A 26500-nucleotide genomic window follows, 5' to 3' on the forward strand; every position below is an offset into this window, starting at 1 on the left:
CAAAACAACAGGACATTTTTTCAGCTGGTGGCAGGACTACAGGTGGGGAGAAGTTGTCAGGTGATTAAGAGTCCAGAAAAGCTCTGGATCACTGTCAAAGTGAGCACAATTCCACAGGGCTTGTGTGGTGGCTCAGAATAGGAACAATCAGTGGTCACACATTTTAATGTAACTGAGAGCTTCTTGTTCTTTAATCAATAGTCCCCATTTGTTTCACCATCTCGGTAGTCTGAGAAGCCAATGTCATGCATAGTTATTATATATCTTACTAGTCAGGGATCTCCAGGGAAATAGAACCACTCAGATGCATGTATGTAATCAGATGCATGTGTGTATTTATATGTATGTGTGTATACATACATGCATCTGATTACATTCATGCATCTACATAAAATATAATAAATATATATAAATTTATTATGAGAAATTAGTTCACAAGACTCTGGAGGCTGAGAAGTCCCACAATCCACAGTCTGCAAGCTGGAGACCCAGGAAAGCTAGTGACATAATTCCATTCTGAGTCCAAAAGCCTAAGAACCAGGAGAACTGATGATGTGTCCATCTGAGGGCATAAGAAGATTGGTGTCCCAACTCAGCAGGCAGGCAGAGAGAGAATTCCACCTTCCTCTGTCTTTTGCTCTATTCAAGCCCTCAATGGGTTAGATGATGCCCACCCCCACTGGGGCGGGCTGTCTGATTTGCTGAGCACTGACACAAACTAATGTCATCTGGAAATGCCCTCACAGACTTACCCAGGGTAATGTTTAATCAGGGAACCCCAAGGTCCAGGCAAGTTGACACCTAAAATTAACCATCACAGCTATATAATTAGCTTTTTAAAATGCAGAATATAGCCAGAAGTGTTTAAATGCAATGAAACTCCAATTTCATTTACTGATCTATTATAATCAGTCCATGATCATAAAGAGTGCTCAGAGGACCTCCTGATGTCACATAGTGTATGTTTAAAATAAGATTTAATCAATTTACCTTAAAACTAGTTCACATAGGAGCATCTAGAAATAAATTATCAACCAAAAAGCATTCAGAAGTCTTCTACAGACTCACCACTTTTTAAGGCAAGGACGGTGACAGTTCAAAAGACAATGGTATTAGTTTATAACAGCAGGATATAGTTAAGATCCATCTCATCTTAATGCTACTAAATACCTATTTCGACTTAACCACATAGAGCTGTCAAGGAGGATTTTGACTACAAGATATCTGAGCCTTGTTAAACAAAACAAGCAAACAAAAAAAAACCAAAAAAACTTCCAGGGCTTATATACAGAAACATGTCAATAAGAGAAGGAGCAAGTCTATTTTGTCCCCAGGATTACAGCGAGGGGAAAGGTGATGGCAAGCCTGGGCAATGTGTAAGGAGCTTGCCTGATGGAAGTAGATTCATCTTTTCATTCTTCCTACTTTTATTTACTACAGAAAAGCAGGGAAGGGAGGAATGAGTTTTCAAGAAATGGGGGAAGGAAACTGAGGAAGCTCATGAAACAGATATAGTTGATTCCTTTTATTTTATCTGGGAGAAGTAGATCCAGGGTTACTTGTCATAGACCCTACAAGGGGAGGCAGCACAGCTCACAATTTTTAGTGCTACCTTCTTAGCCTGTGGTTATCCGAAAAGGGAGAATATCTAATCCAAGCTAGCCAATGCCTAGAGTTCCCTGGTGGGTCAGCAGGTTAAGTAACTGGCATTGTCACTTCTGTGGCTATGGTTACTGCTGTGGTGTGGGTTCGATCCCTGCCCTGGGAACTTCCACATGCCGCAGGGGTAGTGGGGGTTGGGGGGAAGTGGGGAGAACACGAGCTGGACAGCTCCAATCCTCTCTCTTAGAACTTGACCCTTAAAGGCAGAGAAGCAGCAGCTCAATGAGTTGAATTCCAGTGAACTCTCTCCAGGTGCACATATCCAAGCCACTTACTTCCATCTTCCAAAACTTGGTATTCACAGCATTCTCTGAATGGCAAGCTATTTTAATGTCCTTTAAAAAAAGAAGCATTGAGGAGTTCCCATTGTGGCCCAGTGGTTAACGAACCCAACTAGTATCCATGAGGATATGGTTCAATCCTTGGCCTCGCCCAGTTGCTTAAGGATCCGGTATTTCTGTGAGCTGTGGTGTAGATCACAGACGAAGCTCGGATCTAGTGTTGCTGTGGCTGTGGTGTAGCTGGCAGCTGTAGCTCTGATTCAACCCCTAGCCTCGGAACCTCCATATGCTGCGGGTGGGGTCCTAAAAAGACACACACACACACACACACATTCATCAGTGGGGGCAAGCTGGGTAGAATTTTAACAGACAGAACTGGAGGGACATTCCACAGAAAATCCCACAAGGAGAGATGTGAGGGCAGTGGTCACCTGGGCAATCTGCCAAAGGTTTACATAGATCTCTGATGAGCTGTTTCCACGTCATGATTTTAGTTTTAGATGCCCTTCTGTCTCTTTTCCTCAGCAGGGAAGCCATTCTCCTAAAAGCTGCTCCCTCGGGGTTTTCTCTTAAGTCATGGCCAGAACTTATTCCAACAGCCCCTGTTTCATGATCACTGCTTGTAGCAAACTGCTCCCCCATCCCCTCTTCTGTTCCCAGGACCTCACCCTTTTGCACCTTCTATTTTTTCCCTCTTGTACCTCCATCAACACCCCGACATACATGCAACATGTTCTGTTAACTAAGCGTCCTGTATCCCTTCCCTTCTGTTTTGGGTTGGAATGTATCTGAAAACAAGGAATTTTTCTGCATTCATTCCAACATGCCTGTATTACAGAACGATAATGAGCCCGGGGTTTGGGGAGATCAAGTCCAGTTCACAGACAGACCCACATGTACAATCTCAGGTGTCTTTGTTCGCAAGGCACAGAGGTCCTGCAGAGGAGGGACCCCTTGACTCCTGGTGTTGACATAAACCTCTGAGTCTTTACAGCCTCATAACACCTTAGCAGTGCTTGGTGAGGGCTTATTATGTGGTCATCAAGTCTGGCAGTGGGGCCTGGAGCTGGTGATATTGGCCGTGACACTCAAGCCAGACCTTGTAAACATGGTGGTTTGGAGAAACGTCTGAGAAGCTGCGTTTTCTGCAGCTCCCACCTGGGATGTGGGATTTGGAGTTCTCTGAGCTGTGGCTGAGTCATCACCTTATTATCCGCAAAAGAAAGGTCACTCAGAAGCCCCAACAGGCACAAATGGACAGGAACTCAGAGTAATTTACTATCCTCAACCTGAAATAACCATTCTCTACTTAAATGAGAAAATAAATCATGAGATCACTCTCCTCTCCAACACCGGATTGGCCTTGTTTTTAGTTGAATATCTATTACTTTCCCTAATATTTAACTGTAGCTTTTCTCATCACAATTTGACTTCTTGTCCTTTCTACAAATGTAGGGGCCATTTGAGCTGCCTATTCACATGAAGTAAACTGAGCTCTTTTAAATCTGTGTCCAACATACCTCTTACCATTATTATTTCAAATTAGGGGATATTTCAAACCAATCCACATATAACAGAGGGCTAGAATGTGTTAAGACTTTGGACCTTTCAAGGGGAGTTCCCTTCGTGGTACAGTGGTTAACGAATTCGACTAAGAACCATGAGGTTGTGGGTTTGACCCCTGGTCTTGCTCAGTGGGTTAAGGATCTGGCGCGCCATGAGCTGTGGTGTAGGTCACAGACATGGCTTGGATCCTGAGTTGCTGCGGCTCTGGCATAGACCCTTAGCCTGGGAACCTCCTTAGGCTGTGGGAAGGGCCCTAGAAAAGACAAAAAAAAAAAAATTTTTTTTTCTTCAGACCTTTCAAAAATAAATAAAATTTTACAGAGATAGCTAAAACTGCTTCCTATCTCTTCTGTTTTCAATTTTTCCCATCACTTTGGTAACCTAAATCTTTATAACTGTTTTTATAGCTTTCCAGACACTGAAATTTTTTGTGTCTCTTTCAATATGGTAACTAGGGCTCATTCTGATAATAATCTTCACTTTCTATTATTTCCTTTTTTAAATTATAGTTGATTTACAAGTTTGTGTTAGTTTCTGGTGTTCAACAACGTGACTCAGTTATACATATATATATTCTTTCTCGTATTCATTTACATTATGATTTATCAGAGGATATTTCATATAGTTCCCTGTGCTATACAGTAGGACCTTTCTCTTGTTTTCTTGTTTGCAACTCATTTACAAAAATGTTACAAAGTATTTGCTAATAATTTTTAAATTTGTTCTAGGAACCTACTAGTGTATATTATTTAAAACTTAAAAAACAACAAAAGAAAAAATTTTAATGAAACACTTCTTCAATTAAAACATGCACTTAAAGTAATTTCTTTATTTTCCTCAAATATATTTTCCCAACCTGTTCTTAGAAATTTTTTTCTTACATGTAGAAATTACATGATGAGAGAATCCACTTAAATTTTAAGAGGTCAATGTATTCAGAATAATAACCCCCATCTTGAATTCATAAGAACTATAATAACCTTTTAAATTAGAGTTCTGATGAGTTTTTAATGAAAACAACAAAGCCCTAATTACTGCAGAAAGTACAGACTAAGGATTAAATAATGGTTGTTTAAGCTCTTCGACCCCTGGTTGTTACTGATTTCTTACGCCCTGTGTTTCAGGCCAATGCCTGACAGGAGGACACATGCTTCTGGCTGCCAGCTCATCATAGGAGCAGGAAGATTCCTTAGGTCAACTGTAGGGAGAGTCACCTGCTTAAGCTGACAGATGGACAAAAGGGAAAAACTTCCTAAAGCAGGCAGAATCATTCTTATGATCCCAGGCAGCCAAATGGGGAATTATGAGAGCAGAATTAGTTTAGACATGCTTGGTGGTCTACATCTGTTCTATTGTACAAGAAAGAGGAATAGTGAGGAAAACAAAGCTAATTTATTTGAAAAGGGAAAACAGAGAAGAAAAGAAGAAAATGCAGGAAGAGGGAAAGAAAAAGAAAAGAGTGGGTAGGGAGTTCCCATCGTGGTGCAGTGGTTAACGAATCCGACTAGGAACCATGAGATTGTGGGTTCGATCTCTGGCCTTGCTCAGTGGGTTAAGGATCCCGTGTTGCCGTGAGCTGTGGTGTAGGTCGCATACGCAGCTCAGTTCTCGCATTGATGTGGCTCTGGTGAAGGCCGGTGGCTACAGCTCCAATTGGACCCCTAGCCTGGGAAACTCCATATGCCACGAGTGTGGCTCTAGAAAAGGCAAAAAGACAAAAGAAGAAAAGAAAAGAGTGGGTAATAAAATGGTGTTGCCTCTCAGCACCCAGCCCTTGTAGTTAGAACTGCCAACCCTCACCCTATGCGTAGGGCTACCATTCCTAGCTGGTGTCCCAAGAGCCACATGTGCTTAAACCAAGGCGAGGCCAGACCTGATCTGGCCAGTCTTATCACTCTTTCCTGTGAGGTGTGCTTTCCACCATAGTTGAGCATATCAGAGTACATTTCCAAGATATTTTTAAATCAGAGTAGAGCAAGAAAAGGTGTCTTTCTGGCAGTGAGAGTTGGAAAATATAAAACTCAGAGCTCACAAAAGGTGAGGCTCCTATCACAGGGCAGAGCCTGACCTACAGGAGGGACTGAAATGCTGTAAGGGGCAGAGTTTGTTTCCTTGGTTCTCTCTGCCGCTGAAGCTTCCCATTCCCACTGGCTAGCAGGATGTCCCATTTGCTTATACTAGTTTGAGTTAGCTTAACTTTGGGAATCATAAATGCCACAGCATGAAAGTAGATATGAGGAGTTCCTGTTGTGGCTCAGTGGGTTAAAGACCTGATGTAGTCTCTGTAAGGATGCGGGTTTGATCCCTGGCCTCCCTTAGAGGGTTAAGGATCTGGCATTGCTGCAAGCTGCTACTTAGGTCACAGATGTGGCTGGGATCTGGTGTTGCAGTGGCTGGGCCATAGGCGGGCAGCTGCAGCTCTGATTTGACCCCTAGACCAGGAACTTCCATGTGCTGCAGATGTAGCCATAAAAAGAAAAAAAATGAAGAAAAAACAGAAAGTAGAGATGAAAGAGAATAAATAAATTGATGAGAGGTCAGGAAAAAATATATAATTAAAGGATGGAATGAAAAAAATAGATATACACCGCAAATTTCCTCCCATTCTGCCTTTCATGAAGCATGTGACCATTTTGAAGAGATCCCATAGCAAAGAGCTGAAGGCAGCCTCTAGCCAACAGCCAGGAAGAGGCTGGGGCCCTCAGAGTCACAAGCACAAGGAAATAACTTCAGAGTTCCTATCAGAGTGCAGAGGAAACGAATCCAACTAGGAACCATGAGGTTGCGGGTTCAATCTCTGACCTTGCTCAGTGGGTTAAGGATCCGGCATTGCCATGAGCTGTGGTGTAGGCCAGCAGCTATAGCTCTGATTTGACTCCCAGCCTGGGAACCTCCATATGCCATGGGTGTGGCCCTAATAAGCAAAAAAAAAAAAAAAAAAAAAAAAAAAAAATTCTACTAATAGCCTGAATGAGTTTGACAATAGATCCTTCCCTATTCGGTCTTCCAGAAAGTCCAAACTTGGCTGACAACTTCATTGAAGTTTTGCAAAGGGCATAGCTAAATCTGACCCAGAGGAACTATTAGATAGTAAATATATACTAATAAGCAGCAATAGATAACACAGATTTGGTACTTGGACATGTTATCTTGCTGTAACACTACCTAAAAACATGAGAGTGATTGTGGATGGAGGCAGATGGAGGAGGATGGGGGAATTTTAAGCAGCTTGAGAGAAAATCTAAATTGCCTGAAATAGACTGCTAGTAGAAATGTGAGTATTAAGAACGCTATTAGGGAGGGCTCAAATGGAAGTGAAGAGCATGTTTTTGGAAACTGAAAGAAGTGGGATTCCTGTTATGCAGTTTCAAGAGCTTGCAGTTATTTGAGAAGCAGAACTTGGTTCTATAATTTCCAAGATGTAGGTACTTTCTGATTTGTTCTAGCTACTTACAATAAAATGTGAGTGGAAAGATACAAATTAATTGGGAGAAGACTTATTAAACAAAAAAGAGCTGAATTTTGGTGATTTTGAAAATTCTCTGGACAAAAGAGGAAAAAAAATGCCAAGAGTGTGACTACACAAATTTTGTTAAATCTCGGGAAGATCAAATGCTCAGAGTATTCATAAGGCCTTTCAGCTGATCAATGGCGTCCTCATGGATCCTCTCAGTTATACCAGAGGCCCCTAGAAACCTAGAGAATGTAGTTCCTCAGTCTTCACAGCAGAAACACAAGGCAAAGAAGGGCTTATCTAAAAATACATAGGGGTGAACCTCAGGGAAATCCATAGGAGACCCACACATTCTTGATAAAATTATATCAGTAAAAACTTTGCCAGCTTGGACTGAAAAACCATAGCACAAAATAAAAGGAAGTTGTCCAAACCTTAAAATTCTACTGGCTGGAAGCAGACTGTTAAAACTACTCAGCTACCCTCATGGAAAAGGGAGGATGACTCCCATGGCTGAACCAAAACTCAGAGGGTAGAACCAAGAACCATGGAAAATTACTTCCATTCTTTGAAACCTAATCAATAAACTCCTAACATCTTACTGTATATATATATATATATATATATATATATATATATATACACACACATTGGTCTTTTTAGGGCTGCACCTGCAGCATATGGAAATTCCCAGGCTAGGGGGCCAAATAGGAGCTGTAGCTGCCAGCCTAAGCCACAGCCACAGCAACACCAGAGCCAAGCCATGTCTGCAGCCTACACCACAGCTCATGGCAAAGTGGGATTCTTAACCCACTGAACAAGGCCAGGGATCAAACCTATGTCCTCATAGATATTAGTCAGTTTCCACTGAGTCACAACAGGAAACTCTAACAGTGTCTGTTTTGTACTTATCTTTTTCTCCTTTTTAGAACAGGAATGTACTATAGCTGTTATCAATGGCTATCCTGCCACTGCATGTTGGGTGCATGAAAGGGGATGGATAGCTTGAGTTTAAAATGGCTGCTGACTCTGTAGATTTACAGATTAGCTGATCAAGAAGAACTTCACACAGAGAAAGTCACTGATTTACTAGAATTAATTTACATGATGCGATTCTGGACTTTGAGCTGATGTTCTCATAGGATGAGGCTCCTGGAGACCTCGGGATGAGATGAACATATTTTACATTTGGGAGGGACATGAATCTTTTGAAGCCATAAGAGATAATGTGGCAGACAGACTTGGAAGGTGGCCCCCATGATTCCTGTCACCCGGTATACCCTTGCATGGCCCCCTTCCCTTGAGTGTGGACATGACCTGTGACTTACTTCTAATAGATAGAATACAGCAAAGGTGATAGACATATGTAATTATGCATGTAGGATTCAGTTGCATAAAATAGTAACCTGTCTTGCTGGAGACTCTCTCTTGCAGGTTGTGATGAAGCAGGCAGCTATTGGGGGAGGCCTCCATGATGAGGAACTGTGGGCAGCTTCTAGAAGCTGAGGGCAACCTCTGGCTGACAAATAGCAAAGTACTGAAGCCCTCAGTTCTCTAACCACCAGGAAATGGATTCTACCAACAAAGCAAATGAGCCTGGAAGTGGATCCTTCCCCAGTTCAGCTTCCATTTGAAAACAAGCCCTGCCTGATACCTTGATCATGGCCTCAGACAGACCTCAACTAAGCCATATCTATACACCTGAGGCACTGAAACAGTGAGACATAAGTTTGTGTTGGTGTACACTGCTAAATGTGGGCTAATATTTTTATGCAGCAATATATATCCAACACAGCAAGGAAGGAAACAAGAGAAATAAAATATTAAAGAAGAGAAGAACAAATGCAAAATAAAAGAGAAGGAAGATAATGATGGCTTGTTAGAGAAGAGTCACCATGGTAGACTCTGGGCCAGATGGTAGACTCTGAGTCACCATGGTAGACTCTGGGTCCCACCAATGGAGCCTCAGTGCAGTGGACATCATCAACCATGGCCCCCTACATGCTGGCCTTTGAAGTGTCAGCTCACTGATTCTAAGGAGGAAGCAGAAAGCAGGTCAGAGGGTGTGGCCCCTAAGCAGTAAGCGCTAGGACAGCTCCCAGTGCCATCAGAAAAAGAGCAGTAACCCCAAGAGGAAGGTACTGAGGATGCTGGGAGAGGCTGGAGGAACCTGCCTGCTTTAGAGCATGCTCAAAGCTTGTTCTGATAAGTACCTCTGTAGCTGTTGAAAGCTGAAGCTTTCTGCCAACCCGCTTTGGCAGTGGATAGGCTCCCTAGCGGGCACAGATAAACTATCTGATGCCAGTTCTAAGGTTTTGCAGGGAGAGCTCAAATCCCAGCTCATGATAGTTCCTTTTGAAATGGACAGTAATGAGCTTAGCTGTAAGTATTCTGGTTTACAGGACAGTCTCAAGGAATTTTCACAGTAAGTCAGAGAGTCATACATTTCTTTTGAGATTCTCATTCTTAATTCTCACAGAAATAAGTAGAAACTAGACAACTGGGAAAGTGACTTGCCAGCAGTCATAAATTTGCTACATTGGTCAGTAGAATGTCATCACATAATCCCTTAGCATGACGCCAGAAGGTTTAACTAGCACTGCTAGGCTGGAATTCTCAGTAATCTTATATCCCATTGCTACTCCTGAACATTTGGTCTTATTGGGCAAGGAGAGCTTTAGATGCATAAACAACAAGCAGAAACACAATTGCCCACTTCTCCCACACACCTGTCTTTTCTCTTAGCATAAACAGTAGTTCTATCATGTTTGAATAAATGCATGAATGAGCTTAACTGAGGTTATTTATCATGCACGTCTTAGAATATGTGTTGAAGGTAATGCTGTTGCCTAAAATGTACTAGAGGAGCTTTCTGAGTAATTAAGAAAAAAATGACACAGTCTTGTTTAATAAAAGGGTCTCTCTTTTAAACAGAGCATTCATAAGTGGAGATTTCATACATGCTTTACATTAATTGCGTTAATGGCAGTTAACCAAAACATTTATTAATAAGGAATGGATGAGTTCCTTGGTGGCCTAGTGGTTAAGGATCTGGCATTGTCACTGCTGTGGCTTGGGTCTCTGCTGTGGAGCCAGTTTGATCCCTGGCCCAGGAATTTTCACATGCAGTGGGTGTGGCAAAAAAAAGATAAAGGGTAATGGAGGCTAAAATATAATCCATTTGGACAACTAACTTTTAGTGATTTGTGGGTTAGGCTCGAAGCCCTGATCTGAAGTCCTTGCCAAATATGATTTGTAATTCAAGGTTTTTCATATGTTAGTTCATATGGTGTATGTGCCATTTATTGATTGCTAGGTGATAACCATATGCACTATGATTTCTGTAAAAATGTATGAGTATTTACATTAAACAGGATAGAGAATGTATAAATATTCTCAATCAGATTAGCCCTTACCACTTACTGCATTTGGGACTAGGACATCTGGACAGTCCTTGTCTCTCTCAGAATGTTTTGTAATTCAGAATTGCAGGTAAGAGCTGTGGACCTTTCATAATAGACTCTGACAAATACTAAAGTCATTTACTAAAACAGGGTAAGGAGAGCATCAGGGAAACACATAAAGCTGGAGAATGATCTTTTAATGTGTTCTTATTATAAGAGTAAAAAAAAAAAAAGTGGGCCTCGGAACTAGAGATTCTCATACTAAGTGAAGTAAGTCAGAAGGAGATAGAAAAATACTGTATGATATCACTTATACCTGGAATCTAATATAGGGCAGAAATGAACCTATCTATAGAAAAGAAACAAACTCATGGATGTGGAGAACAGACTTGTGGGTGCCAAGAGGGAGGGGGAGGGACTTTGGGGTTAGTAGATACAAACAATTGCATTTGGAGTGGATAAGCAATGAAATCCCGTTGTATAGCCCAAGGAACTATATCTGATCACTTGTGATGGAAGAAGATGGAGGATAATGAAGAAAAAAGAATGTGTATATAACTGGGTCGCTTTGCTGTACAACAGAAATTGACAGAACATTGTAAACCAAGTATAATAACAACTCAAAACAAAATGAAAAGTAGGCCTCCCACAGTGCATTCCATTCTCCTGGGGGAAGATTAATGCAATGAGCTAAAAGCAGGTGCCACCATAACAACTTAAATCTGCAAGAAAGAAGGTAGTGAAGGAGGATGATCTCATTTTGGTCTCTGTAGTGAAAACGTAACATAACCTCAAGACAGAATGGTCACGTAAGGCAACTGGATTATCCTAGATGTCATTTCAATAATATTTTTAGATCTAGTAACACAAGTTTAGAAAGGGGAAAATACATAAGATAATATGGGTTGAATTGTGCCCCTACAAAATATACTTGAAGTCCTAACCTCAGAAACCTCAAAACATGACCTTATTTAGAACCAGGGTCATTGCAAATGCAGTTAGTTAAAATGAGGTCATACTGAACAGAGAGGACCTTTCATCCTAGGTGAGTGGTATCTTTAAAATAAGAAGAGAGGGGACACAGGCAGAGATATGCAGAGGCGTATGAAGGCCATGAAGACAAAGGCAGCAACTGGAGTGAAGCATCTTCTACAAGCCAAGGAATGCCCAGGATTGCTGGCAACTGGCAAGAGCTAGGAGGGGGCGAGGAAAGAGTTCCCCTGAAGCCTTCAGAGACAGCATAGCCCTGCCAACACCTTGATTTAGAATTCTTGCCTCCAGAACTATGGGAGAATAAATGTCTGTTGTTCTATTCCATCCAAGTTTATGGTAACTTGTTCCAAGAAAGGAATACAGGAGTTCTCTGGTGGCTCAGCAGGTTAAGGATCTGGCACTGTCCCCACTATGGCTCAGGTCACTGCTGTGGCTCAGGTTCAGTCCCTGGCCTGTGAACTTCCACATGCTGCAGGCATGGCCAAAAAAAAAAAAAAAAAAAGATGAATGAACTAAATACAAACGTTGATGAGGCTTATAAAAGTACATTCATTATTCAAAAATACTAATATTTTCAGTAGTACAAATAAATATCTGAACTCACATTAACCTCATCTACTTTTACCTAACATTAATGCTTCAGGGAAAGGCAGAACTTATAAGTATTTTATTCTGTGAACTATTTATGATATGGGGACAGTAAATATCTGGTTGTCTTTAAAAAAAAAAAAAAAGAGTATAACATTAGCAACTGTCCATTAGAGACTTACTTCAGTAAAATAAAAATGACTGTGGTGAGAAAATGTTACAAAGAGACCTATCTAGACAAAAATCTGATGACAAACCTGGTTCCGTTCACATTTCTAAGGTGATGCTCCTCAAGTTCAACTGCAAACCTACTAAATAAATGGTGACACCATGATGTGGTCAGCTGCTTCATTTGATGATGTATGTCATTTGAGGTGGAGTGTCTGTTAAACCAGATGGAAATGGAATCATCATTTTTGGAGTTAATACCGACTGCAAAGTTGATAAACACAATTTGATAATTCAAAGATATATGTCAATACATTCACCTGTAGTGTAAACCAAATGACTTATGATGGAAACTGATTACTTAGTAGTGCTTATTTTTGGAACTGTATGAAAGAAAAATAAAATAGAAGATAGCATGTAGAAATGAATGAAACTTAAGAATGGTTGTTAATATGAAATCAATTATAAGAATTATCTTTTTACTTTGATGTTGGAGTCAAAATATTTCTATTGTAAATTCTTATCTTCTGTTTTACCTTCTTCATAGGTGATTCCTTTATCTCCTTATCGGTGAAAAGGAGATTGGAAGAGGTGAGGAAGGAATTCATTTGCTAACATAGACTAATGGAAATATTTGATATAGGCTGCTTATGATATTTGATGTAGGCTGTTTATTATTTGCAAAATCAATTAAGTTACAGTTTGATGTATTTTTATAAATATTTCAAAATAGAAGTGGTGTCATTGAAGAGTTCCTGTCGTGGCTCGGTGGTTAAGGAACCCGACTAGTATCCATGAGGACACAGTTTTGATCCCTGGCCTTTCTCAGTGGGTTAAGGATCCGGCATTGCCATGAGCTATGGTGTAAGTGGCAGACATGGCTGGGATCTGGCATTGCTGTGGCTGTGGTGTAGATGACAGCTGTAGCTCCAATTTGACCCCTAGCCTGGGAACCACCATACGCCAGGGGTTCGACCTTAAAAAGAGACCAAAAAAAGAAGTGGAGTCATTGGGAAATGTACTTGCTACATTTCTAAAAAATCAAAATTATATCCTCTACAGTAAAATTTGATTTTATAAGCTCAATATGGATTTTTGTTGCTACTATATTTAACAATATTTTTATTTTTTATTTATTTTTCTAGAGCCACTTCTGCGGCATATGGAAGTTCCTGGGTTAGGAGGTTGAATCAGAGTTGTAGCTGCCAGACTATGCCACAGCCACAGCAACATGGGATCTGAGCTGCATGTGCAACCTACCCCGCAAACTTGCAGCAATCCCAGATCCTTGACTCACTGAACAAGACCAGGGACTGAACCCACATCCTCGTGGATACTAGATGAGTTCTTGACCTGCTGAGCCACAATGGGAACTTCTAGCAATATTTTTAAATGAAATTTCATGAAAGTTTGTTAACACTATGATTTTTCATAATGGACTATGTAAAATTTCCATAGATAAGTATGTCAAGTTTATGTGCAGCACTGTATTCAGTATTTCATTACCCCAGATTATAAACAAAGTGTATAGACTTCTCTTCCATTCTATAAAAGAAAATCCATGTAAAGAAAATAATGCTAATCTCAATTTTAGATTAGGTAGAGTCTCCATGTGAAAACTGTGGTTCATCGTATATGACAGCACACATCATTTCCAGCTGCTTTCTCTCTAATCAAAACATTTGCTCACAATAACAGCTGCCTCTATGCCTTGTTTTAAAACCATTTGCAGCAAATCAAACATGGAACAACATGTCTATAGTAAGAGAACTCAGGATTCTGGAACATGTCTGTTCTAAAACTTCAAAATGCAAAAAAAAAAAAAAAAAATAAAGCCAGTTCACAAACCAGTTATTCTTTACATCTAAAGCTTTGTTTCATGAGTCCTAATAAACAAAATTTACAATGAACACTAATATAGTGCAGTCCAGAAATTTATAAACAATTGTTGTTTCCAAAATGAATCCATTTAAAATTGTATATCAGATATTTACAATACAATGTATAGCTGATGTTCTCAGATCGATTATTTTGGGAAAATAGAATATACGAACTGTGTTTCTCATATAATAGTAATTTATTATTCTGAGCCATTATCTGCACCATGTTTATAAACCTACATTACTAAACGTTAATGTTCTACATATGGCTTTATATTTCAGATAGCATTTGACTCAAAAGGCACAGCAAGCTGAATTGATAGGAATAACTGTTTCAGAAAATATTTTATAATCTGCGTTTACCAAAGGAACCCTTCTACTATTTATATACTCTTTAGAATACAATGCTTGGGTCTTAGCAAATTTTGCACTGTTTGAGAAGTAAATGTTTGATTGTTAATGTATAATTTTGAAAAGCATTCATTTCGCATCATAAGTATTGTCATCATACCAAGGGAAGAAAATTAAGTGATTCAGGTCAGCCTAACACATCTTAATTTAAGCGTTAAAATATGTGTATTTGAAAGATGTCAATCTCCACATGTTCTGGAAATAAAAACCAGGCAATACAATAAAAATAAATAAATAAATAAATAAATGGTGATAAAGGGTGATGCTTCCAAGAAGGGCTAGAACTGAGATGTTGGTGTAACTTTCCAAGGAACCATCTCAAATATTTTCACAAAAATGTGATGATCCAAACATGAGAGACTTGGTCCTTGCAATTTACAACTTGGGTTTTATTCCTGATTTCCACTACCTCATAATTCACTTTTAATGGAATATTTCACCCCAGTCTCCAAGGTCACTTTACTGCTTCCCATGCTTTCATTATTCATACTTTTGTTCATCTTATTCAGGGTAAGCAAAGGGGCAGGTGATAATGCATGGATATGATTTTTTTTTTCTTAGACTTGCGTAGCTAGAAAATGAGAATTTCATGATCTCCATCTTTCATAATTTTTAGGGCAGTGGGTGGAAGAGTCATGTTAGAATGTTTCAAACATTCTTTTTTCCAACATTTCTTTTGATGGGAACTCTGGGCACACATTTTTAATATTGTTAATCCGAGCAGAGCAAGATATTTAATTAGGTACTTATTAAATGTGCAATAATTGAATACCTTCATAACATCAAAAGAAAGTTAAGCCAAAAAAATCTGCTTTCCCAAAAGGGGAATGCCAATTCATATAATTAGAAACAGAAATGATATTACTGATGCAAGATAATGGAAAATAGTTAAGACCCCAGTGAAACCTGATGTGGTCCACAGCCTGAGGATTCCTAAATATAACCAAATGGAAAAGGGTTTCACAGGACCATGGGTTCCTGCCAAGGCAATGCTGTGTGCCTCAACATGCATATTCATTTACTATGCATTTAAATATCCAGTATCCCAGAATTCCCAGATTAAATCAGGAAATGAAAGAAGAAACAAATTTTACCAATGGAAAGAGGTGCAGAGATCATGACAAATTGCCATGTGATTGAACGACATAAAAATAGACTATAATGACTCCTTTTGTTTCTTAGCCCTCCACACTAAATCCCCATTCCAATACTGTTTTGCCTTTTTCCCCCTAGATTATCCAGGAGCAGTGTATTTTGAAGTGTAATATGCACCTTGCTGTCAGTTAAGAAATATTTTCAAAGTAAGTGGGTAGATTTGGTTTCTCAACTTGATATAATAGGTTTAAAATGTCATGTGTGTTTTTATTTTATATTTTGGCCATGCCCAGGGCATGAAGAATTTCCCCAGGCCAGAGATCAAACCTGAGCCACAGCAGTGACCATGCCAGATCCTTAACCCACTGAGCCACACAGGAACTACCACGTGTGTTTTCCATAGAGGAACAGAGCCAAAGCTTTCTCCTCACCATTATCACTTCCAGGTCCTTCAGCCATCCTGGAATATCGGGAGCTGATACCATCTTGAACTGGGAGCAAGAAGGCAGAAACTGTTCAAAACTTAGCAAAACTCTTGCTAAGTTTTTCACAGAGAAAACACTTTAATTCTCAGCATTTCTATTATTTTAAATTACGGTGTGCTAAATAAATACCATTTTCATCTGGCATAATGGCTCAACACCTAATTTGACTATGTGATCAGGTGGGCATGAAACCCCCCACTGGAATTTCTGCTTTGAGCTCTCTCAAATCCAAGATTCATGGCACAGACTTGGTGGTTCAATCCAGAGACAAATGTGTCTGTGTGTAAATAAGAGCCCTCAGGAGCTTGTGCCCAGGTATGTTTCAACCCTCAGTGTCTTCCTATCCTATCTTTCTCTTGCTGCTCGGTATTCTTTCCTTTGAAATAAAAAAACGTACATGAGCATGAAGTCCTGTGTGTCCTTTCAAATACATGAAGTTGTGAAATTTTCACACTTACCAAGTACATATATCACATTGCAAGAGATGTTATTATGACGCCAAGCTTTAGAATGTGACTTGAAATAGCATTCCTAAATTAACTCCTCCAAATATAATTATGCCTATTTCTGGCACCATATATTCAACAATATGAAAGTACAGCTACTGAAAGGAATATAATAAAAAGAAAAAACTCTCCTCTTTCCATAAAAATACTTTAGACTAATGTTGCTCACTAAATCTGTTGAATTACAAGACAGCAACATTTTCTGACTTTAGCGTCTTTCACTTTTTCATCTTTCTATCTTTCAACATACTTTGTGCTGGGAAAATTTGTGACTGGAAAGGCTCCAATTATATCATTTCAGAATACATTCTAAAATATCTTAAGATGCATTGACATCTATTGAATTCAGTAAACATTTGCTAAGCACCATCATTAAAGAATGACCTATTCTTTATACATAATATAAAGAATATATAATACAAAGAAAGTACCTATTATTAAAGAATGGTGTCCAGCTTATACTATCAAATGTCATCATAAAAACTGCTTTGTATTTAATTCATGTACCAGCCAGGGATTGAACTGAGCCACAACAGCGACTCAGGAAGCCACTGCAGTGGCAATGCCAGATCCTTAACCCACCACGCCACAAGAGAACTCCAAAATCATCTTTGTTTTGATTTTTAAAATTAAAGATTCTTTCAAAGAGACACAATATTAAAATGTACAATTTATAATAACCTAGCATTTAAAATTGTTTAGTGCATAGATGTTATTTCATTGCAAGTATTTAGGGTCATTAAAGTTATATTCTTTCTTTTTTTTTTTTTTTTGTCTTTTGTTGTTGTTGCTATTTCTTGGGCCGCTCCCGCGGCATATGGAGATTCCCAGGCTAGGGGTTGAATCGGAGCTGTAGCCACCGGCCTACGTCAGAGCCACTGCAACGCGGGATCCGAGCCGCATCTGCGACCTACACCACAGCTCACGGCAACGCCGGATCGTTAACCCACTGAGCAAGGGCAGGGACTGAACCCGCAACCTCATGGTTCCTAGTCGGATTCGTTAACCACTGCGCCACGACGGGAACGCCAAAGTTATATTCTAAGTCTTCCAAATCAATCACCGAGTGAAATAGAAGAAATTATACAAAATCAATAATGTGTGGGTTTTGTTTAGAAATTCTCTGAAGTTGTAACTCTATTTTCTATTATCTGTCAATGTATATTTCTAGTAGGCACTGCTATTTGTGTCCACAGCTCCTATGAAGATTTGGTGGAACGGACCCCATTCCCAACTTCAGAGTTCATCTCAGACAGGCTTAATAAGCTCATTGTCATCACTGTTGTCTTGATGATTTATCCTGAATTGGTGTGTAGCCTAAACACCTATAATCAGACTAATGACTTGGAGTTTAACGTTTGAGTGAAAACAATGTTCTTTTCTCCTCATCTGGTCCAATGAATGGCTGTGGGGCTGGGAAATGCTATGGCTCTTCTCTACCAGGAGGGTTGTCTGTGGAAGAAGAAACCAGAGGACCTCCCATTGTGGCTCAGCAGAAATGAATCTGACTAGAATCTGTGAGGACACAGGTTCAATCCCTGGCCTTGCTCAGCGGGTTAAGGATCCGGCATTGCTGTGGCTGTGGCATTGGCCGGCAGCTACAGCTTTGATTTGAACCCTAGCCTGGGAACCTCCACATGCCACGGGTGCGGTCCTAAAAGAGACAGAACACACATGAGAGTGTGTAGAGGGATGGAGTTGGGGCTGCTCAGTGTCTGAAATTTGACGAATGCCATGACTGCAGACTTGCACTGGTTTATAAGTTCTTCCTATTTTTTAACCACTTTTGTACATTATGAGTTTGATGGGTTTTTGACAGCTGAACTGAAATATCAACCAATTTTTAGAATATTCTTTTCTTTTTGTCTTTTTAGGGCCATACCTGCAGCATATGTAGGTTCCCAGGCTAGAGTCTAATCAGAGCTGTTGCTGCTGGCCTACACCACAGTCACAGCATCACCAGATCCAAGTCACATCTGCGACCTACACCACAGCTCATGGCAGTGCCAGATCCTTAACCCAGGGACCGAACCTTCAACCTCAAGGTTCCTCGTCGGACTCGTCTCTGACTGCGCCATGATGGGACTCCCTAGAACATTGTTCTTAATGAGGAAAATGAGTTGTTAGTTTAGAAAACATTTAACTTAAGAATTTTGAGTAACCAGTGAAGTTTTATATGTAGACTTGGAAAAAGTAAGTAATGTGTGTAAAGAAGTATCTGCTTTTTCTTTTCATTCTAAATCTGATTCCCTCTTTTTAAAAAAAACCTTTTGTCCTAATATCATTGGTTGTCAAGTAAATGCTAAAAAAGATACCTGAAAGAAATATTTATTTTCATCTTAATTTGAATGCCATACTACATATACATGAAAACCACTTGGACAAAGACTTCGGCTTTTTTTTTTTTTTTTTTTTGGTCTTTTTGTCTTTTTAGGGCTGCACCCATGGCATATGGAGGTTCCCAGGCTAGGGGTCCAATTGGAGCTGTAATGCCAGCCTATACCACACCCATAGCAACGCCAGATCCAAGCTGTGTCTGTGACCTACACAACAGCTCATGGCAACGCCGGATCCTTAACCCACTGAGTGAGGCCAGGGATGGAACCCTCGACCTCATGGTTCCTAGTTGGATTTGTTTCCACTGTGCCGTGACAGGAACTTCAGACTTTGGCTTTTTTTATCTTTGCATTTCTGATACCCAACAAAACTCATATTGTAGTGTTAAATAAATGCCTCTGAATAAATAAAGAACAGATGAAGCACCTAAATATTGCATTGCTTTGTTTTTACAAAAAAAGAATAGCACAGTGGTTAAAAACATGGACTTTATGGTCAGATGGACTGGTATTGAAGTCCGATTATGCCAATTTCTATCTGAGTCATTTAAAGGTGTTACATGCACCTAATCTCTATAAGGAGAATAGTTATAGGTCCTATCTTAGAAAACCCTTCTGACACTTCATATTTATTCTCTATATTTTTTTCTGGACAAATGCTTTGGGGGCTTAAGAGCAACATGGCATAGTACTTTTCTTAACTTTACCAATTAGAGATCACATCTTCAGGTAAAAATATATCTAAAAATAAAGACTAAATTAAAGAAGAAAAATCTCAGAGCGCCCATTGTGGCGCAGTGGAAATGAATCCAACTAGTATCCATGAGGATGTGGGTTCGATTCCTGGCCTCGCTCAGTGGGTCAGGGATCCTGTGTTGCTGTGAGTTGTGCTGTAGATCACAGATGCGTCTCAAATCTGGCGTTGCTGTGGCCTAGGCTCCGATTCAACACCTAGCCCTCCCACCATAAATTTAAAAACCTATTAAAGAAATCAGCTTTTTATGATTAACTCAGTCTTCTTTACATTTAGATCAATGAAAAGATGAGATGAAATCAATTATGTTATATACTTAAGATTGTAGTAAAGCTGGGAAATATTAAAGTAATTAACTTACTTTCAGGACAAAATTAACCTGATTCCTAAATTTATGGGTCTTATGTAATACAAATTACATACAACCTGTCATATGATCAAATCCATTAAGTGCTCTCAAAGGCTGCTGATCTAGCATTTAATTCTGGTAGAGCAATTATTAGAAAGATCTCTCAGGTCATAAAGCTAGTTTTACAGTTTATAAATTCTACACATGCCAAGTATGATGATGATGCTGGTAGAAAAAAATAGATTCTGATTAATGTGCATGTATTTTCTTTATTTTTTTCCATTTCTAATAGTCTAAAGACACATTCACTGAACACAAGACAAAAATCCTTTCCACATTTCCTATGATCTAGTTCTGTTCAATCCAGTCAGGGATGGAATATCCACTACCTCAAGTCACAGAAGCTTTAACTGATGGCTCTTTGTGTCCTTTAGCAATTTCTTAATATGAGTCACATATTCCCTTCCTGGCATATCTGCTAAATCAACATCTCCCCCTTTTGTCAGTGAGATACACAATCAAATATTTTAAATAGGGTATAGAAAAGTAAATTTTTTTTTCCTTTTAAAACATCAGCATTTATTTTTGCAGGCTGATATTCTGATATTTCAGCTGGTCTCATCCTCACATAATGTTCTACTCCCTTTCAGACTTCACAGGGACCCCTGAGTTGTCATTCCGGACCACAGATCTGATCCCCCTTGCCCTTCCCCCCAATTCACCCTCCTGCTAGGCCAAGGCCTGGCCTACTTATCAATAATATCACATAATGTCCCTGTCTTGCCACAACTCCTTTCATCTTCTCCATCTCTCTATTCCCTGATACTCTGCTTATTACCAAGGGTCCACCTTTTGTCTTCTGAGATCAAATTCCTCCTGTGGTTTTGAGTAAGTAGAAGCTTCTTTCCCATCAATTTCTCTACTCACTTGCTTTGTGGATTTTTTTTTCTCACTCACTTTCAGCTCTCCCTTGGGTGTCTTTTCATTTTATTTTGCAATCAGGAAATCCAGGACTATTGCTTCCTCAGACCAACGTGACGGCAGCACTTTACAACCCCATTCTTCAGTTCTTCTTGAAAAGCACTACCAACATAAAGATGAGTGATCGTAACATATGTCACTGATGGTGTTGGGCTGGATATCTAGGAGGAATTATGATGCAGCAAAGCTTGAAACTGTATTTGAACATGGCTAGGTTCAAGATTTCATACAGGGAAAAATGATCATAACCTTCCCATGGTGTTCCCCATTGCCAACCCTGCTCTTCTGCCTAGAGACTCACAGATTTCCTGCCCCTGAGAGTCAAACCTCCATGGTTCACCTCTTCACTCATCTTTAGGAAAACCCAGACCTCTTACACAGGCTTTGGTCTAGGCCTAGGATAGGACTCATCATCCTGCTACAACACTTCACTGGACACAATTTTCCACCTGTCTCCTCCTGGAGGTGGAGGTTTTTACTCTGAGCTTTTTACTCTAAACCTGTCCCAGAGCTGTACTTTCCCAAAACATCCCTGGGTGGGAGAGTCTAGCAGGAAAGTCCAGAGAGGGCTCGGAGACTCTGGGCTGGGTCCCCTTTGAGTTCTTTCTTACAGAGGATGTGCCCTTTCATTCTCCCCACAGTGTTCTAGTCTCCCATGGATCACTCTGGAAAGAACACACACATGCACACGCACACACACGCGTGCAGATGTACACTGCACACATGCAAGCACGCACACACACACGCATACAGATGTACACTGCACACATGCAAGCGTGCACCTTACACACACAGATATGCACATTACACATGTACCTTTAGACATGCAGATTACACACATGCAAGTGTGCATGTCATACACATTCACTCTTTTAGCAGCTACTGAACCAGATATGAAGAATACAATAATAAGCCAAAAGGGCTCATTTTCCTGATGGAGCTTATGGTCAAATGATGGAGAAGAAAACAAGACATCATGGAATAAAATCTCTATTTGTCCCTAAATGTCCATTGACAGAGGAAGAGATAAAGAAGATGTGCATATCTTGGCATACACAATGGAATATTACTCAGCCTTAAAAAAGAATGAAATAATGCCATCTGCAGTAACTTGGATGAACCTAGAGATTACCATACTGAAGTTAGTTAAACAGTGAAAGAGAAACATATGATATCACTTATGTGTGGAATCTAAATAAAGGATACAAATGAACTTGTTTGCAGAACAGAAACAGATTCACAGACTTTGAAAAACTCATGGTTACTAGAGGGGACAGGTGGAGGGGGAGGGACAGACTGGGAGTTTGGGATGGGCACGTACACCTGGTGGTACATGGAATGACTGGCCAAGGGGACCTGCTGCATAGCACAGGGAACTCTACCCAATATTCTGTGATAAGCTATGAATCTGAAGCTAAAGAATCGGAACAAGAATGTGTACGTGTATGGCTGAGTCACTTTGCTGTGTGACAGACTGTCCCAGTATTGTGAATCAACTATACTTCAATAAAACTTTGAAAAATGAAAAGAAGATTTCTATTTATACTTTGTTATAACTGAAATAAAGGCACAGAGCTCAGAAAATGCCCAACAGAGACCCTTGCCAGGGCAAGGAGGTGAGAGAAGCTTTAGAACTGTTCTTGGGAGTTCCCATCGTGGCTCAGTGGTTAATGAATCCGACTAGGAAACATGAGGTTGCGGGTTCGATCCCTGGCCTTGCTCAGTGGGTTGAGGATCCGGTGTTGCCGTGAGCTGTGGTGTAGGTTGCAGACGCGGCTCGGATCCCGCTTTACTGTGGCTATGGTGTAGGCCGGCAGCTACAGCTGCGATTAGACCCCTAGCCTGGGAACCTCCATATGCCGCAGGAACGGCCCTAGAAAAGGCAAAAAGGCAAAAAGGCAAAAAAAAAAAAAAAAAAAAAAAAAAAGAACTGTTCTTGGAAGGATGAGAAAACCTAAATAGTGAAAGAGAGGAGGGAAAGGACACTTCAGGGAGAGGGAACAGCAAAGACCCAGCGACACGAGACAGCATTTCTTAAGCTCTTAGAACTGCTTCTGAAGGAACAATCAGGACTCCATCAAGACTCTATTCCCTACCAAAAGTACCATAAAATATATGTACCAGTGATGGTGAGTCAAAAAAAATCACATTCATATATAAAATCCTGTTTATTTTTTAATCCTAACTTTACTAGACTTGAAAAACTGCACATTTTTGTTCCATTTGAAAAACTCTCATTCAATGTTTAAGTAACTCTGGCCCTTACAGGCCAGAGTTATCGCTCTGCTGTTTTTCTTTGATCACATGAACTTTATTGCATTTGGCTTTCTGGCAGACACGTAACAGATTGATGGCATGCTTTAGCTTTAACCTTCTCAAATTCTGAAAAAGAGCACATCCTAAAATATACGTGTTGAAAGCGCATGAACTGAAATGTCACTTGCAGACTCACTTCAATGAACAACCTTTAGAAACAAGTAAGTGAACAAGTGAAAGTTCTCTGTGTTTTATGACTTCCAAAGGCTCTCGCTTTTATCCAATATGATTTCTGGATGGCTCCAGCAGAAAAAATCTAGACATTTGCCATTTCTAAGGAAATAAAATGCAGGTGTTACTTTGAAACTATGAATTCAGTAATTCTTAAAAAAAAAAACAACAACGAACTTGTAAAAGTGACTGAATGCCAAAAGCAAATAATTTAAACAAAAGAGACAATGTGGGTTTAGAAACAGAACTTTGGTCTAGGAGACACTGAGAGTTCACAGCCCTAGAACTTGGCAATCAATTAGATGTGACTGTGGAGGAAGAGGGGCAGAGGTTTTGTTCTTGTTGCTTTCTAATTTTCCCACACCCAAATCTAGTTCCTGGTTAAAAGAATCAGACTTGGGGGTTCACGCCATGGCTCAAGTGGTAACAAAACTATCACCCATGAAGACATGGGTTCCATCCCTGGTCTTGCTCAGTGGGTTAAAGATCTGGTGTTGCCGTGAGCTGTGGGTCACAGATGTGGCTTGGAACTGGTGTTACTGTGGCTGTGGTGTAGGCCAGCAGCTGCACCTCTCATTTGACCCCTAGCCTGGGAACCTCCATGTGCGAGAATGAGGCCCTAAAAAGATGGGGAAAAGAATCAGACTTGGTGTCTGGTTACGTCTTTGTAGCTGTGGCAGTGCGCAAGCTTCAAACCTCTAAGGATGAGTGTGAATGATAATGAGTCATGCTCTCCAGCTCTTTTTCTCTTCTCCCGCCTCCTTTAACTGCTTGACCTGCCCATGACCTTATGGATAGCACCAGGCTGGAGGAGACTCCCTGCTCCCTGTGTGCCATCTGGGCAGTTGTCCAGGGTCCATTCCCAATTCTGACCCTGACCCCCATCTTCATACTATTTGTCTAGGCCCTCAATCCTTGTAGCTTCATTTTCTAGATGTGAATCGTCACTTCCTGCCTGGACCACCCTGCCCTCCTGCTTTCCTTCCGTGTCTGCAAGGCTACTTCCCTTCTTACTTTATCAGGTCTTTTGTCTTAAAAATTGTTCATTCCAGGAGTTCCCATTATGGCGCAGTGGTTAATGAATCTGACTAGGAAACATGAGGTTTCGGGTTCAATCCCTGGCCTTGCTCAGTGGGTTAAGGACCCGGCGTTGCCGTGAGCTGTGGTGTAGGTTGCAGACGCAGCTCGGATCCCGAGTTGCTGTGGCTCTGGCGTAGGCCGGTGGCTACAGCTCCGATTCGACCCCTAGCCTGGGAACCTCCATATGCCGAGGGAGCGGCCCAAGAAATAGCAAAAAGACAAAAAAAAAAAAAAAAAAAAAAAAAAAAAAAAAAAAAAAAAAAAAAAAACAAGGGGAAAAAAAGGTGTAAAACTAAAAGTTGATCAATCTTTATGAGATTATAAAAGAACTGAGGTCACAACTGATAGGCAGTCACCTTCGGAGAGAACAGCACGAAAACATTGGCTTACCTGAGACAGAAGTAGCCAAACAACATATCAATAGGTAGAAATAAGATATTTTTAACTAATCATTGAAGCATGGGCTATTGAGAGTGTGAAGCCCCTGGGAGCCACTGATAGGAGGGAGGGATTGCACCCTCCTGCAGTCTTTTCCCTCTAGAAACCCCACCAGGCAAACACAGGGAAGCTGGAGAGAATGCTAAGAAAGACACTGGCTGGCAGAAGGAACAAAAGCCACTGCTGAAACCCACCCAGATCCAACTCCCACCCTTGTTTATCCTAAAGAACAAAAATCTTAACTTCAAGGAGGAAGATCAGCTAAACCCGTAGATTGGAGAACTAGAGAAGGGCAACAGAGGCCACCACTGAGAATCTAGCCAGGACGCTCTCCCCCATCTTTCCAAATGAATAAAAGCCTCAATCTGCAGAGCGAAGAGTGACAAAGCCATAGGCCAAGGGGACTGATGAAAATCCACTCAAGCTGAAGGAGGGGCAGGAACACTAGTAAGATCCAACCCCCAAGATTCAGAATTATTGTTTAAAAGTGAGGTTTAATTAAACAATCAAAGAATTCGATGCTCATCCAACCTCCATCCCAAGCACTACACTAACCAGCCTGGAATAAAAATATCAACGGAATGTAACAGAGAACTTGACATCATTGGTCTTTAGGGAAATGTAAATTAAAATAACAATGAGAGACCACAGTTAGAATTAGTAAAATTAAAATAATAAAATGACAGCACTGCACACTGCTGAGTATGCAGAACAGGAATTCTCATTCATTCCTGAAGTGAATACAAAATGGCAGAGCAGGGGGATGGGGGGATGGCCTGGGGGTTTGAGATGGAAATGCTATAAAGTTGGGTTGGGATGATCGTTGTACAACTATAAACGTAATAAAATTCACTGAGTTAAAATAAATGAAAAAACACAAAATGGCAAAGCCACTTTAGAAGAGTTTCTTATGAAGTCAAACATATGCTTACCTTAGGACCCAGTAATCTTACTCCTGTGCACTTATGTTAATTGAAAAATTGTATTCATGCAAAAATGGGCCCTACATGAATGTTTATAATTGCCACTCATGGTTACCAAAAACTGTGAACAATCATGATATCCTTGAACAGATCAAAGATTAAACAAACTCTGGTCCCTGGTACAATGGACTATTGCTCAGAAATAAGGAACACTGAATTGGTGATTCACAAAACAATGCAGATGAATCTGAAATGCATTTTGCTAAGTGTCAAAATCTCTTCCAATTTCTCTGTCCCTTGGCAGATGTCATCTGACAAAAGCACAAAACATGTCCAAGTAAAACACAGCTGTGTTCCTCACTGTCAGTTCATCGCTCTCTCTAGAATTTTCTTCTAAGGTCAGTTTTATTTTCTGAGACTGCTCACCTTCAGCAGGATGGAAGGAACTGCAGAATGCTTTTTCCCTAAGGCTTGTGAAACTCGTGAAGAGAGTACTCTGCCTTTTAGAAGTTTTTAGAATACGTCTTTCTTCTCATGGAGAAATCAACAAATGTTTTCTAGGAAAAGTGTCCATATGTTTGAGTCTCCAATTTTATGGTTGCACATCCAGGTGACTGCTCCAATCTGTGTTAGCTTTTCTTTTCCCTAGCAGCAGCCCA

General features: G+C 40.3%; 1 long non-coding RNA gene across 1 annotated transcript; it reads left to right on the forward strand.

The window, feature by feature from the left end:
• The first annotated feature begins 17276 nt into the window (after positions 1-17276).
• Positions 17277-26265, forward strand: LOC146396411 (uncharacterized). Its single transcript, XR_014826416.1, has 3 exons — positions 17277-21623; positions 21667-22845; positions 25407-26265. It is a non-coding gene; the product is annotated as an uncharacterized LOC146396411 (long non-coding RNA).
• Positions 26266-26500: the final 235 nt, after the last annotated feature.

This window comes from Sus scrofa, chromosome 14, assembly GCF_054392235.1.
Source record: "Sus scrofa isolate SSC_HxYL_T2T_F1_AM1 chromosome 14, Sscrofa_HxYL_maternal_Yorkshire_Landrace_v2.0, whole genome shotgun sequence".
Classification (NCBI taxonomy): Eukaryota; Metazoa; Chordata; class Mammalia; order Artiodactyla; family Suidae; genus Sus; species Sus scrofa.